Genomic DNA, 14,123 nt, shown 5'->3' on the forward strand with positions numbered 1-14,123 from the left:
CACTCATGTGGCAGACATCCAAGGGAGACTTCTCTTCTCCTCTTGAGATTTTTCAAATTGGGACCTCAGCTTAGAGGTCTTTTATGTGCTTCAGGCCCCCTCCAGCAAACAGTTATGATATCTCTCAGTCCCTAGTTTTCCACAGCCTACCATTCCCAGACATTCTGTTTCCTCCTAGTAAATGCCTTTTTGGGTAAACTGTCTTCTGAGATAACTAATAGTGGCTCCTCGAATGCAAGCCACATTAGACTATGAGAGTCAGTCCCCTGACCTCTCCTGTTAATGGACATAAAATAAAATTCACATTCATCCTGTCTGTTCTGCCATCAGAGGCTGCACTAGCCACACCTTGCCTTTAGACTTTTTAAGATATGAGTCACATCTATTCCCTATGGCTCCCAAACTCTGGTGACCTTAGTTTAATTTTTCAGATGGTTCTCTGAATTCTCCCCTTCATTTGGCTTGGCTGAAAAGAGAAGAAATGTCCCAGGTTTCTGATAACCCTTTTTACATAAATCCTTTCTAACCCCTGCTGACCCAGGATCATGACCTTAGAAGCACCCAGAAGGATGAAATAAGCCACATGCAGCAAAGCTTTTTTTTTACAATTTGTTATTGTAAATAATGCAATAAGTAAATAATTTAGCACCTGAAATTCAAGCATTTAGGAAATCTGAAATTCTAAGACAACAGGAAAATAAGAGTTAACTTCCAGCTAAAGGTATGGATATATGCACATAAGTGTATATGCTATTACATATAAATGTTAATGATACTACATATACCTGGGCATCCATTTTATATGCCACATACATGTGCACAAACACATATACCTGTACAACACACACAGTTAATAAACCAGCATAACAGTGTCTATGTATAATATATCAATGTCTTTCACAAGTTATTGAAACAGTTTATTACATATTAGACAACAATTACCATTATAGAGATGGAAACCAATTATCTTGTTATTCTTTTTGAGCTCTGAATTGGGGAGAATAGAGTTTAAAATTTGAAAATATGCAAATTTACAAAGAGTCATTTATTAAGTACCATGTTAATTTTAGATCATCAATATTGACATAGAAGATACCAAATTTAACAAAGTTGGATTTAGTCATTATAAAATGGGGATGATTACTTTGATTGCAATAATTTTTCTTTGGAAGACATTTAGCCTACCATTTAACTACTGGATATATGTTGATTTAGGTGTATAGTCTCTGACCTATATAAAACTAAATATACTACAAACCAGAAGCCCCAATCCTAAAATTGTAAGTAGCATAGTGTGCACAGATGGAATAAAGAAAAGTCCCAGGGTTGCCTAAATTCTTTAACTGGTTTTCCTAGAACTTGTCATCAGGATCTGAGAAAAGACGAGGATAATAAATAAAAAAAACAAATAAAGCTAAAATAAGATAACAATTTACACAGATTCTTTAGCAAAAGAAAAACATAATGGATACCATATGTGAAAAATGCTCAACATCGCTAGACTGGCAAAAAAAATTAAAACACAGTGAGATGCCCTCTTTCACCCGCAAATGAGCAATCAGAGTAAAGGTGAACTGAGATGGGCACTTTGATACACTGCTTAAAGGAGTGTAAATTGCTGTAATCCTTCTGAATAGCAATTTGACAATCAAGGACCTGAGAATGCTTCATTATCTTTGCCCCAGTAATTTTACATCCAGAGTGAGGCAGTAACTCTAAATACAACCTCATGAATAAAGGCATCTGTTGTGAAGTTATTTATAATACTGAAAACAATCAAAATGTCCAAGAAGAGAATGCTTAATTAAATTGTTATACTTACATATGAATGTTAAGCAACCTTTGAAAATTATGTTTATGCAGAAGTAGTTATGGGAAAGTACTTATGGTGAAGTTAATAATAACTGACAAAAAATACATAAAAAAAGGATCCCAACTATGGGCAAATATGTCCTGTAACTCCTGGCAAAAACAAATATAGATATATTTGCAGGAAGATATCCTCGAACTCAGACCCCTTAGTGCCGCCACAAGTGAATTCTATCGATTTATGAACTGAAAAGGAATCATGAAATTGAGGCACTAATCAGCAACTGTTAGAGTACCTCAAATATAATAACCTCTATATAAAGGAGAAAAATTACCTTTAGTATATTTGAAAAACACAGAGGAAAGAAATGATGACTAACAAATAAACCATTACAAATGATAAGAAAATTTTGATAAAGAATCAAATAGGATCTTTCAAATAAAAATACATATATGTAATATATGACATAATAATGTTTAATAAAAAATAAAACTGAATGCTTATTTAAATACTGCTAAGGAGTGAATAGACTAGATAACAGGGCTGAATTTCACATGGCATTTTCTCTTAAGGTGGCCCTGTATTTTCAACAATCTACATTCTTTATATTTGAATTTGAAAACAGAGAAATAGATTCTGCAAACATCCACTTAAATAAGATTGATGACATTTACACTCCTGTGAAGATATTCCGACATATTTCTTCCTTTGTCCTAATGAGTTTATTTCAAGATTTCTCTTCTTCTTGTGCTATGGACAGAACTAATACGAGAAGCAGTTATGTACTAATTAATGTATTCTCATTGCCTGGGGCTTTGTTTTAACCCATATGAATGTCAAAATTGATTCTGTCAATTTTCTCCTCCTTTAGAGGAGTTGATTGTGACCTCTACATAGAATATGAAAGTTCATAATATTGTCCATGTAAGCTCCTAAAATTGTGAAGTTGGAATATGAGGAACTAGTCTGTAGTATAAGCAATAAACTGCAATCTAGTTATCTCTTAACTTTTGAAATGCATATCTCTGAACTACAGCATGCCATGTTGGCAATAAGTTTCTCATATGCTCAGTAGACTTGGATGACATATTCAAAATCCAGAGCAGTACTGACATATGGTATGAGCCTTTCAAAAATAATGAATGTGATGATACTCATAGTATCACCATTGGTAAGAGTGAACAAGAAAATGCTTATTAAGTGGAGGATAGTTAAATACATTGAACAATATTCAGCAGCAATTATAAGTATGAGGTAATGCAAATACACAAAATAAAAGATTCTCCAAATATTTAAGTTAGAAATAAAAAATAACAAGCATATAAAGCATAACCCCAGTTGTATTACAAATGTTAACTAAAAGTCACACGTGCTGCTATTGATTTTTATGCATGGAGAATCATTGTATCATTAGCAGTGTTTACTGCTGAAGGGTTAGGTTGGGTTGAGGGGGAATGAATTTAATAACTCTTTCCAGTACCAAATTTTGTATTGTTTACTTTTATTCACTAGCATTTATTCTTATATTATTTGATGAATTAAAAATAATCCAAGTAAAGTTGCAGTATAACCTCATAGAGTACAAGACAAAACAGATTAATTGGGAGGTAGCTGAATTTTTATTGCTTTTTCAGGGCAAATACATACTTTTAAACATCTTTTCCCCCCAAAATGCAAATGCTTCATCTCTAATTTTTTAATATACCACCCATTGATTTTAACCTGTTTTCCCCACAGTTTGACCCTAATTTCCTCTGTGTATGTTCTTCTTCAGCTTAAGAGAGTCCAGAGAGACAGGAAGGAAGGTGACAGGCAGGTATTAATGCAGAGTCTGAGATTTTTCCCTACCTGAAGCCATGATATTCCTGGTCAGAGACAAAGGACTTATTACTAACAATAGCAATAGCAAGTGTATTGGTGTTTTCTTATATCATTTCCCTTAGCCCATCTTCCTACTGGGAAATGCAAAGAAAGCCAAATGACACCTGCAATTATAATGGGTTATATTACAGGAAAAGAACCCTGAGCTTACAATATAAATCTCCTATAAATGGTCAGTTGGCATGCCTGACACTATTTTTGTCAGCCTAGATTATTTATTATGAAAACATGCTTGAAAAGTGGTCCAGTACCAAAAAGAAAACCAACGCCTGTGCTTGTAAGACAGACATGCTGAAATAGAAAACATCAAAAAACATACGAACGTCATTTTGATGAGTCGCTGTTTGAGAGCACTACAAGCGTCTATCACATCACTGAACTGTAGAGCATGTTTCTCATAAGTAAATACCCTGTACTATTTAATTGGATGAGCTCTGATAGTATCTTAACAATTGTTTAAAAATGCACAAAGAAGGAAACTAAGATTTATGAAAATCTTAGAGATGGGTGGGAGAAATGTTCATTGAAATTTAAGATAAGGGATAAACCATTGCTAGTAGAAATAGTCAAAAATAGCAAAAATATAGTAAAACAATACTCCTGGCTAGAACTATAAAGATATTTGGAGAAAATGAGCTATATTACCCTGTATTTTGTGAGACTACACTAAGAAATTCAAAAGAAAAATATTAACAATAAATATTTTTAACTCATTCTTCCTTTCTTCTGGAAAATCAATTCCAGAGCTGTGTTTAGGAAAAGATACATATTTTCAGTGGAGAAACCTGGAAGATACTATCTTAACCAAGGGATCAAGTTTAGCCGCACCAGCACATCACTACTTATTGACATCATGTACTTCTTAATAGATTCGTTGAGAAGGGCACAACATTACTTCTGTGGTATACTTGCCAAAAAGGCATATGCTTAATCCAATCATGAAAAAGCATCAGATAAATCCAGATCTGGAGACATTTTACAAAATGAACTGCCTGGCACTCTTCAAAGTGTCAAGGTCATGATAGACAAGGCAAGATTATAGAACTGTCACAAAATGAAGAAAACTAAGAAGATGTAATAATAAGGTATCCTGGATTGGATTCCAAACGAGAAATATAATATTAGTAGGAAAATTAATAAATCCTGAATAAACCTGTATGTTAGTTAATAATACTACACTAATGATTAATTCTTAATTTCATCAGTTATCCTATGGTTATGTTAAGATGTCAACATTAGGGGAAATGGGTAAAAAGTATATGGGAATTTCTGTACTATTTTTTTTTTTTTGCTTCTTTTGTAAGTCTAAAATTATAAAAAAATTAAGGTGTATTAAATCAAGAAAATAAATGAGAAAAATAAACCATGATTTTATTTACCCTGGAGTATCACTGTATATCATTAAATTTTTTTAACAATATTTTATTTACTTATTCATAAGAGAAACAGTGAGAGAGAGGCAGAGACATAGGCAGAGGGAGAAGCAGTCTTCCAGCAAGGAGTTCAGTCCAGGACTCTATCCTACCCCGGAATCATGCCCTGAGCCAAAGGCAGATGCTCAAACATTGAGCCACCCAGGCGTCCGTGTAGATTATTAAATTAATAGCCTCCAATGAGTCATATCTCCTAGTACTCACACCTTCATACATTGACTCAGATATGGGTCCTTGATTTGGCTTAGCAATGGCAAATCAGCAAACATGAGATAAGTAGAGGCTTGGTAAGTGCTTGAACATTGGTATTTATTCTCCTAGGATGTCATGGCTGCTATTTGCTTCAGCAGGTTATTTTGCTGAAGTGGCCAAATGGAGGAGGATGGGGCACCTCAGACAACAGGCATAGCTAACTAACCACCAGACATGTGAATTAGACTCTTTTGGACAATCCAGCCCCAGTCAAGCTGCCAGATGACAGTAGCTTTACAGCAGACATGCATAATATTTACTGTGGCAACTACTCAACTATGTGCGTAATTTGACATGTCATTTATGTTCAATAAAGTGAATGCAGTAAACAATACTTTAAAAAATGGGTACACATTCATTGTAATCTAACATAACTAAGATCAGGATAATGCTTAAGGCCCCTTAGATCTGTACTCTATGTGTGGAGATTTTCTCCTCTATTTCTGAATAGTGAAGGTAAGTAGTATCTCTAAGCAATGGATGGCTTCTTGTAGGTGCCTTCTAATCAATAGCTGTAGGAAGAAAGAGCTCATCTCTGTGAACTGGAAATGGCATCTGTTTGGCTATCATCTGCTTTGCATTGATAGCTGCTCTCCTGTATTGCATGCAGACCACTTGCTATAAAACTCATGGTAATTTAATGGAATATTCAGACTTATTTCTTAAAGATAGAGGAGCCTCTTGACCGTACAAACAACAAAAACAGATACAATCAAATGTGTATGCTTTGGCCAGCATTTTCCTCTGGATTTACAAAACCCTGAGATAAAACTCTTACTCACAAGTATTCCCAGTGGTTCAGTCTTTCCTTACAATAACTGTGCATGGCTTCTCTGACAGGCTCTGATTCAGGGGAATAAATGAAGTGGGTTTCTTTCAAGAAGCACAGACAGCCTCTAAGTACAGCTCTCAGGTATTTAGACTGTTGCTCTTTTAACCCTGTATCCTCTTGGTCCTCACCAGATCTTTAAGGGGAAGCCCTTGGATTTCCCTGAAGCCCAGAGCTCAAGATGAAGACCTCCGGTTCTTGTGTCATCAGTCTCCTTTTTACTAAGGACACAAAGAACTATGCATTGGATGCTTCCCTCAGGCTTCCATAAGATAGATTTCTTCATTACCAGCTACTCTTTTTCTTTCTATTTTAAATGTGTTTTGCTTTAAGAAATGCTATTGTGCTGCTACAGAAATAATGAAAGGAGAAAATAAATTGTAAAGCAGTCTATTTTTTTCTAGATGGTGTATCAACTGCAATCTTTCAATGAAGAAATCTTATTTGCTAAAATGTATATGAATTTGAAATGAAATATAAATCCACCATTATTTTCAGATGATATTATATATTAAAAACCCCAAAGTACCTACAGATACAATATTATAATTAAGAAGATAATTTAGCAAAGTTGGGGATACAGGGCCAATGTACCAAAATATATCAACTCTATTCACTATACATTAGCAACAATAAATTTGACAATGAGATATAAATGCTACCACTTATAATACCTTCAAAAATTACTGTTATTACTATTTTTAAGTAGACTTCACACCCAGAGTGGGGCCCAAACTCATGACCCTGAGATCAAGACCTGAGCTGAGATCAAGAGTTGGACACTTACCCAAACTGAGCCACCCAGACACTCTATAAAATTATTAGATGCAAAACTACAACGAAATAATATTATGTATTCATTAGATGTTAAAACAATTAAACATCAAATGTTAGTGAGGATATGGAACAAGCCGAACTCTTACATGTTGCAATTATCAGACAGCAAAGTGTTAGAACTAATCTGGAAATAGTTTTGGCGATGTCTTGTGAACTAAATAGTCATCTTTCTTATTCCCTTATTTTTTTAAAGTTTTATTTTACTTAGATAGGGAGTGAGCTCAGGGCGGGGGCGGGGAGTGCATGGTAAGATTGGTAGAGAAGTAGAAGGGGAGGGAGGGAGATAATCTCTGGTGAGTGCAGAGCCTAATATGGGGCTCAATCTCACCACCCTGAGCTCATGACCTGAGTCAAAATCAAGATTTAGATGCTTAACTGAATGAGCTACTCAGGCACCCCTTTCCTATTCCCTTATAAACTAACTTTTCAGTATTTATCCAACAAAAATTAAAATATATGTACCACACAAAAACTTGGACAACTGTTCATAGCAACTTAATTCATAATAGCACAAAGCTGGAAATGACTCAAAATGTCCATAATCAGAAGAATGGATAAACAATGTATATTAAGATGGTATACTAATAGTAATAATTAAATATTGCTGAGCAATAAAAAAGAAGGAGCTATTGGTATACATGATGGCATGAATAAGTATGACCAACATAATGTTAAAGATGCCAGACACAAAAAAGTGGCTAATTTATGATTCTACTTATATCTATTAATCTACAGTTTAAAAAAAAAATCAAGTGTTTGCCTCAGAGGAATGATTAATTGGAAAGAGGCAGGGAGTAAATTTCTGGGGTGATGAAAATATTCTATATCTTGTTAGGATTGTGGTTTATAGTAGTAAATGTAAGATTTCCCTTAAAAAAGGAATAGACTAGGGGCACTTGGTTAGCTTTGGCTCTTGATTTCAGCTCAGATCATAATCTGAGGGTCATGAGATCTAGCCCTGCATCAGGCTCCCCACTTAGTCTACTTGAAATGCTCTCTCTCCCTCTTCCTTTGCCTCTCCCCTGCTCATGCTCTCTCACTCTCTATCTTTCAAATAAATAAGCCTTTAAAAAAAGGAATGAACTAGAAAATTTGAAACCATTTCCTTTATATTTTAGTTTGATTAAATAAGGAAATATGTTGAGTATAATGGTGGACAGGATTTTACTATTGGAGAAGGGAGTTACACATTTGGAAAGGGGGAAAACTACATAGTGTATTTCTTCTGGTTTCTAAATACTGTTTTTGGGATACCTGGTTAAGGCTCAGTTGGTTAAGGCTCTGACCTGATTTCAGCTCAGGTCATGATCTCGGAGTCGTGGGATCAAGCCCCACATCAGGCTCTGTGCCAGAGTCTGCTTGTCCCTCTCTCTCTTTCAGATAAGTAAAAATCTTAAAAAAATATATTGTTTTTCACTATAGGGAATTGGGGTTCCTTAGAGAAAAGTCTGATTCTTAGATGGTACAGAGAAAATACAAAATGAGCCTAGAAAACTTTTATGATATAAAAGAAAGCAACTATCCATAATTAATCTGATAAAGAATGAGCATAGCCTCTACAAAGAAAACTATAAAATATTAATGAGAGAAAAACAAGACCTAAATAAATGTAAAGATATAATATGTTCAAAAGATTGGACAAGTAACATTAAAATATTTCAATTATTAACAAATTTATTAGAGACTCAATAAGCTAACAAAAATGTCAGCACCTTGTATGTCTGTGACTGAGTGTGGGTAAGCATGAGTGTGTGTATATAAATTGCTAAGCTGATTCTAACTAAAACTTATTTGAAAATACAAAAGGCCGGTATTAGCTGAGACAATCTTGAAGAAACAAAAAAAATTGAAGAATTTATGCAATCAAGTATCAAGGATCATCATGAGACTACAGTTGTTAACATCATATAGTACTGGTGTAAGGACAGATGTATAAATCATAGAATAGCATAGACTCTAGAAATAGACCAACATATAAAGATTTTGACAAAAGTTACACTGAATTGGAATAGGGAAATGATGAGTGGGTTTTTTTTTTTTCTGGAAATAGCGCTATGACAATTGGATACCCATATGGAAAAAAAATAATACCTCACACTGCACAGAAAAATTAATTACAGGTGGACTGTGAAACTATATGTCAAAAAGGGGGAAAATTTTCTAGAAGAAAATAAAGGAAACTATATTCATCATCTCAGAATAGTTAAATATTTCTTGAACAGCAAACAAAAACAATCATAAAGTAAAAGAACAATAAATTGAACTTCATTAACATTTAAATCTTTTGTTCTCCAAAAGGTTTTTTTTTTTTTTTTTTTTTTTTTAATCAATCAATCAGCTATGAGGTGGGAGACGTGTTTTGGAAATATATTTATCTCCTCAAAACTCAAAGAATACATAAAAAGTCTTATAAATCAATCTAAAACAATAAGCCCAATTTAAAGAATTGGTAAAAATGTTTAATGGGAACTTCAAAAAAATTAAATGACCAATAAAGTTATGAAAAGATGATCAACTTTTAAATTCACCATTAAAATATGAATTATAACTACAGTGAGATAACACCACACAACCACTAGAATATAAAAAATGCGGGCATCTGGGTGGTTTAGTTGGTTAAGTGTCTGCCTCCAGCTCAGGTCCTGCTCCTCAGGATCTCGGCACTGAGTCCCACATCGAGCTCCCTGGTCAGTGGGGAGTCAGCTTCTCCCTCTCCCTCTCCTCTTCCCCTCTTTTCATGCTCTCTCTCAAATAAATAAATAAAATCCTTTAAAAAATATATCAAAATGCAAAAGAACAGCAATATCAAATGGCATTTAAAAAATAGTAAAACTAATACTCTCATGGACTATTTGGAGATTTGTATACAGGTACGACTGGTTTGGAAATCTATTTAGCAATGTATAATAAAGTTAAACACAGGTTATTTTATGACTCAAAATACACACACACTTTCAAAGGGAAATCTTTTTCTAGTTTGAAACCACCAATGAACAAAAATGCAATTTTCTAGGAAGTTCAGAGACACCTATATTATCATTGACTTACCCTCTTTTCCTAAGAAACACAAGCACATACAGAAAATAACAAAAAAGAAAAGATTTATTGTTATTTTGTAACAAGCACCATCAAAGAAAATCTAGTATGTTAGAAATGATGATTTTGAGCCAACTGTTTTTTCAATTCCCTCGTATCTAATTGCATTAAAAAATGAATTGAATTCACACTATTTACTATAATGTAGCAATGAGAAGGTGCCTGCACATAAGGAAATTAGACTCTAATAGCTTTTAATAGATACATTTATTCAAGTATTAAGGATAAAAATGTGTTGTAGCAATGCAAGTATTTTTCCTTCATTCATATACATTTAATACAAATTTGGAGACAAAATCTCTCCATATATATCAATCAAAATCATTGCCCTTGAGACATTTTTGTAACAGTTTTTGCTTTCCAGAAAAAATATATACAAGATTGTTAATAGGCTAAATAACTGGTGGCTACCTGATAGGTCTCCAAAATTTGGTTAATTAATTTAATTAGAATCTCCTTTTAAATTAATCACTTTATTTTTTAATCACTTACTTTAATATCTTTCACTATAAAAATTTGGTAGTAACATTCATTACTGAATGTAAAGAATTATCAAATATTCCTGTATCAGTACCTGACACATTGAAGGGGTCCAACAAGAATTTGCTGAATGAGTAAATGTAAATAAAGAAACTATGCAATTATTTAAAGTATAAAAAGTAGAAGCACACAGGAAACAAATATTATCATTTTCTTTTAATTTAGCGCATCGTTTTTTTTTGCACTTGGAGAAATGCCTTGTCTTTCAGAACTTGACAATCTGCTTCTGAAATAAGTCCAGGAATTGTGAAGCTTTCAAATATTTCTAACTTGGCAAAAAATATGAAATTCTCAGTTCACATCTCTGCGGTCTTTTCCCATATTGTCTCCCTCCATTGATAGACAATCTTTTGCATCCTTATTTTACAGGCTATGAAGAACATAAAATTACATCTGTTTCCTGTTAATAAAGTTAGAGGCATGGGACCCCTGAATGGCTCAGCAGTTGAGCGTCCGCCTTCAGCTCAGGGCATGATCCTGGAGTTCCTGGATCGAGTCCCACATAGGGCTCCCTGCATGGAGCTTGCTTCTCCCTCTGCCTCCCATGAATAAATAAAATCTTTAAAAAAAAAAAAAGTTACAGGCATCACAAGATCTTGCTTTTAATTCATGCTTATTTTGATAATCTTTACCCTTGGGTTGACCTCTGCCTTTTAATTTTGTTTGTTCAGTTTAGTTTAGTTGTTTGTTTTTTCCCCCCAATTGCCAAATTCCCCAATAGGTCTTTCCATAAGAAATAAAATTATATTCTTGGTACTAACATCTTCATACATGGAACTCTTGAATATTAAAACATTTCTTTTACTTAAAGTAAAGAACCTACCGAGTTAAATGCATTAAAATAGTCTCCTAAATATTCCACATTATGAAATTGTGAAATTATTCTCAGTTCTTTCCAAGAAATGTGCAAGGGAATGGATTCTCACTGATACTCTCTGACTTACGATATTTAAACAAACGTTATTAATATGCTCCCCTAACAGTAGTTTATAAAATGAGAACTTCTTGCTGTTCTATGTAGTTTAATAATTTTATGTTAAAGGTGCCAAATATTCCTGATTCATTAACCCATCATTCATATACCTTCAAAACTTGCAACAATCTATTCCTTTTGTGTGTTCATGTATTTATGCACTCACTCATTCATTAATTTAGCAATGCTTATTCACCAATTACAATAGTCCTAAACTAGTTTCCAGAGATAAAATAGTAAACACTGTTGTGCTTAACATTACATTTTATTGTTTTCATTTGTGAGCTTCCTCTAGGCTCTAAGTGAAATAATAAAAAGAGCGCAAGTTTATATTCATTGCTCATGAAGTCCAGGAGGCAACTAACATTGTGCAGAAATTCTCCTATATTGTTTTCCTCTATTATTATAATGTATATAAATTTCTATCTGAATATAGGGTGGCCCTGGTTCAGAATGAAAGATGTCCACATTTCTGGTAATAAAAATAATTTACTTCAGCTTCTATGATCTTACAAAAGATGTCCACTTTTTCAACAAAAATTACAAAACACACACAAAAAAGTAACATATAATTGAAACAGATTCAGATGTGAACGAGAAGTTGGAATTATTTCCCTGGGACTTTTATATACCTATGATTATTATGTTAAAAACCATTATGGACAAAAGTGGACAACAGGCAAAATCAGATATATAATTTTTAACAGTCTGATGCAAACTATTTGTAAAATTCTAATGAAATGGTAGAAATGAAAAACACAGTTAAAGACAATAATGTATTGAACAATCTTATCAGCAAATTTAATACATCTCAATAAAGAATCAATAACCTTTTCCTCTAATAACAGGAAAAAAGGCAAGAATGACCTTTCTCACTAATTTTGAAAGTCTTTGTGAAATAAGATAAGAAAAAAATGCATACAGAATGAAAATGATAAATCTCTTTGTACATAGGACCTAATATTTGCATGTATTATATTCCCAAAGAGTCTATAAAAAGCCCTTAGATCTGATGGATATAGACACCCTATGATACTAAGTCAATATGAGAAATTCAATTGCATTGATGAATATGGCTGTGAACAACTGCAAATTGAATTATTAAAGTAACATTTGCAATAGCATCAAACAATAAAATACTAAAAAATGAAATATTCAGGTGTAAAGTTAACAAAATACATAGGATATGCATGTTAATAACTATCAACACTGAATAAAAAATTAAGAATGCCCTAATAAATAAGTATATTGAGTAGATTAGGATAATTAACATTTAATGATACCAATACTCTACAAATTGATCTAGAGTGAAGGCAAACCCAATCTAATTTTTTGAAGAACATTTTTGTAATATTGATAAACTTGTGCTGAATTTATATGGAAAGAAAAAGTAACTGAAATTACCAAAACAAGCGGGAAAAAGAAAAACAAACTTGAAAAATTCATACTTCCTGATTTCAAGATTCACTGAAAACATGTCCTAATCAAGATATTATGTTATAGGCCAAAAAAAAAAAAAAAAACATATGGATGAGTAGTACCAATTGGAAAGCAGAAAAATAAACACACAAAATATAATCAGCTGTTTATTTGTAAAAATGCAAAGGCAATTAAGCAGAGAAAAATTCATTCAACAAATGGTGGTGGACCAACTGGACTTCAATACATACCTTCAAACTTATACAAATTATTAAACCAATGTGAATAACAAACTGAAATCTAAAATTTAAAAATTTAAACCCATCAAAAAGAATATATATGGAAAAAACTTGTTGTCTTCGGTTAGGTAAAGGGTTTATTTTATGCCACTGTACTAGCACAATCCATAAAAGAAAAATATTGATAAATGGGATTTCACCAAAATTAGAAATTTTTGTTGCATACATAAGTGGCTGTCATCATGTTAAGTGAATGAAAAGACAAGCCATTCATTATCTAATAGAAGGAATCAAGGATTCTTAGAGAAATGGTAGATTCAAAGATGAGTCTGGAGCACTCCGCCGTGCCTGAAAGTAAGGAAATGTTCAAAAGAGTATGGAGGCATATTGAAATGGCACAGAAAACAAACTGAAAAAAGTTCACATAAGCTAAAACTAGAAAATTTTGAGCAAAATGTAAATAGTATTAGCATTGTTTTGTGACCCAGATCATAAAATATAAATGAGCACATACTAGTATAAGTAAATAAGTAAAAAATCAAATAGAGGCAAATCAATAGCTATGCCATCTAGAAGAATTCCAATTAATAAATAAACAAATAAGTTGGGAAATAGAAAATTATCACTCAAGTACTAATGTAATAACTTTTGCAATCTATAATCTGAATTCTGAAATTATTGGGCAAAATTAAAGGAAAAAAGGCTTTTTCCATCATCTTTATTTATATTAGTAAATAGATATTTATTATTAGTAAAGGATAAAATAACTTTACACTGAAGAAATCTAGAAGCTATTATCTTAACTAAGTGATCA

The 14,123-nt window shown here is 32.9% G+C and overlaps 1 protein-coding gene and 1 long non-coding RNA gene across 9 annotated transcripts in view; one reads left to right on the top strand and one right to left on the bottom strand.

Moving 5' to 3' along the window:
- LOC144324186 (uncharacterized) overlaps nucleotides 1-14,123 on the bottom strand; it is a 364,643-nt gene that overhangs the window by 199,684 nt on the left and 150,836 nt on the right. The gene's annotated exons all lie outside the window — the stretch shown is intronic.
- The window catches only part of LOC144324188 (uncharacterized), a 68,462-nt gene that overhangs the window by 28,751 nt on the left and 25,588 nt on the right, over nucleotides 1-14,123 (top strand). For 3 of the 4 annotated variants that reach the window (XR_013389633.1, XR_013389634.1, XR_013389631.1), the window contains one exon: nucleotides 6,340-6,619. The exons of the other annotated variant lie outside the window; for it this stretch is intronic. This is a non-coding gene — a long non-coding RNA (uncharacterized LOC144324188). Of the gene's footprint in view, nucleotides 1-6,339; nucleotides 6,620-14,123 lie in introns of those variants that run through there. 4 annotated transcript variants of the gene reach the window in all.

Source organism: Canis aureus, chromosome 11 (genome assembly GCF_053574225.1).
Source record: "Canis aureus isolate CA01 chromosome 11, VMU_Caureus_v.1.0, whole genome shotgun sequence".
NCBI classification, from domain to species: Eukaryota; Metazoa; Chordata; class Mammalia; order Carnivora; family Canidae; genus Canis; species Canis aureus.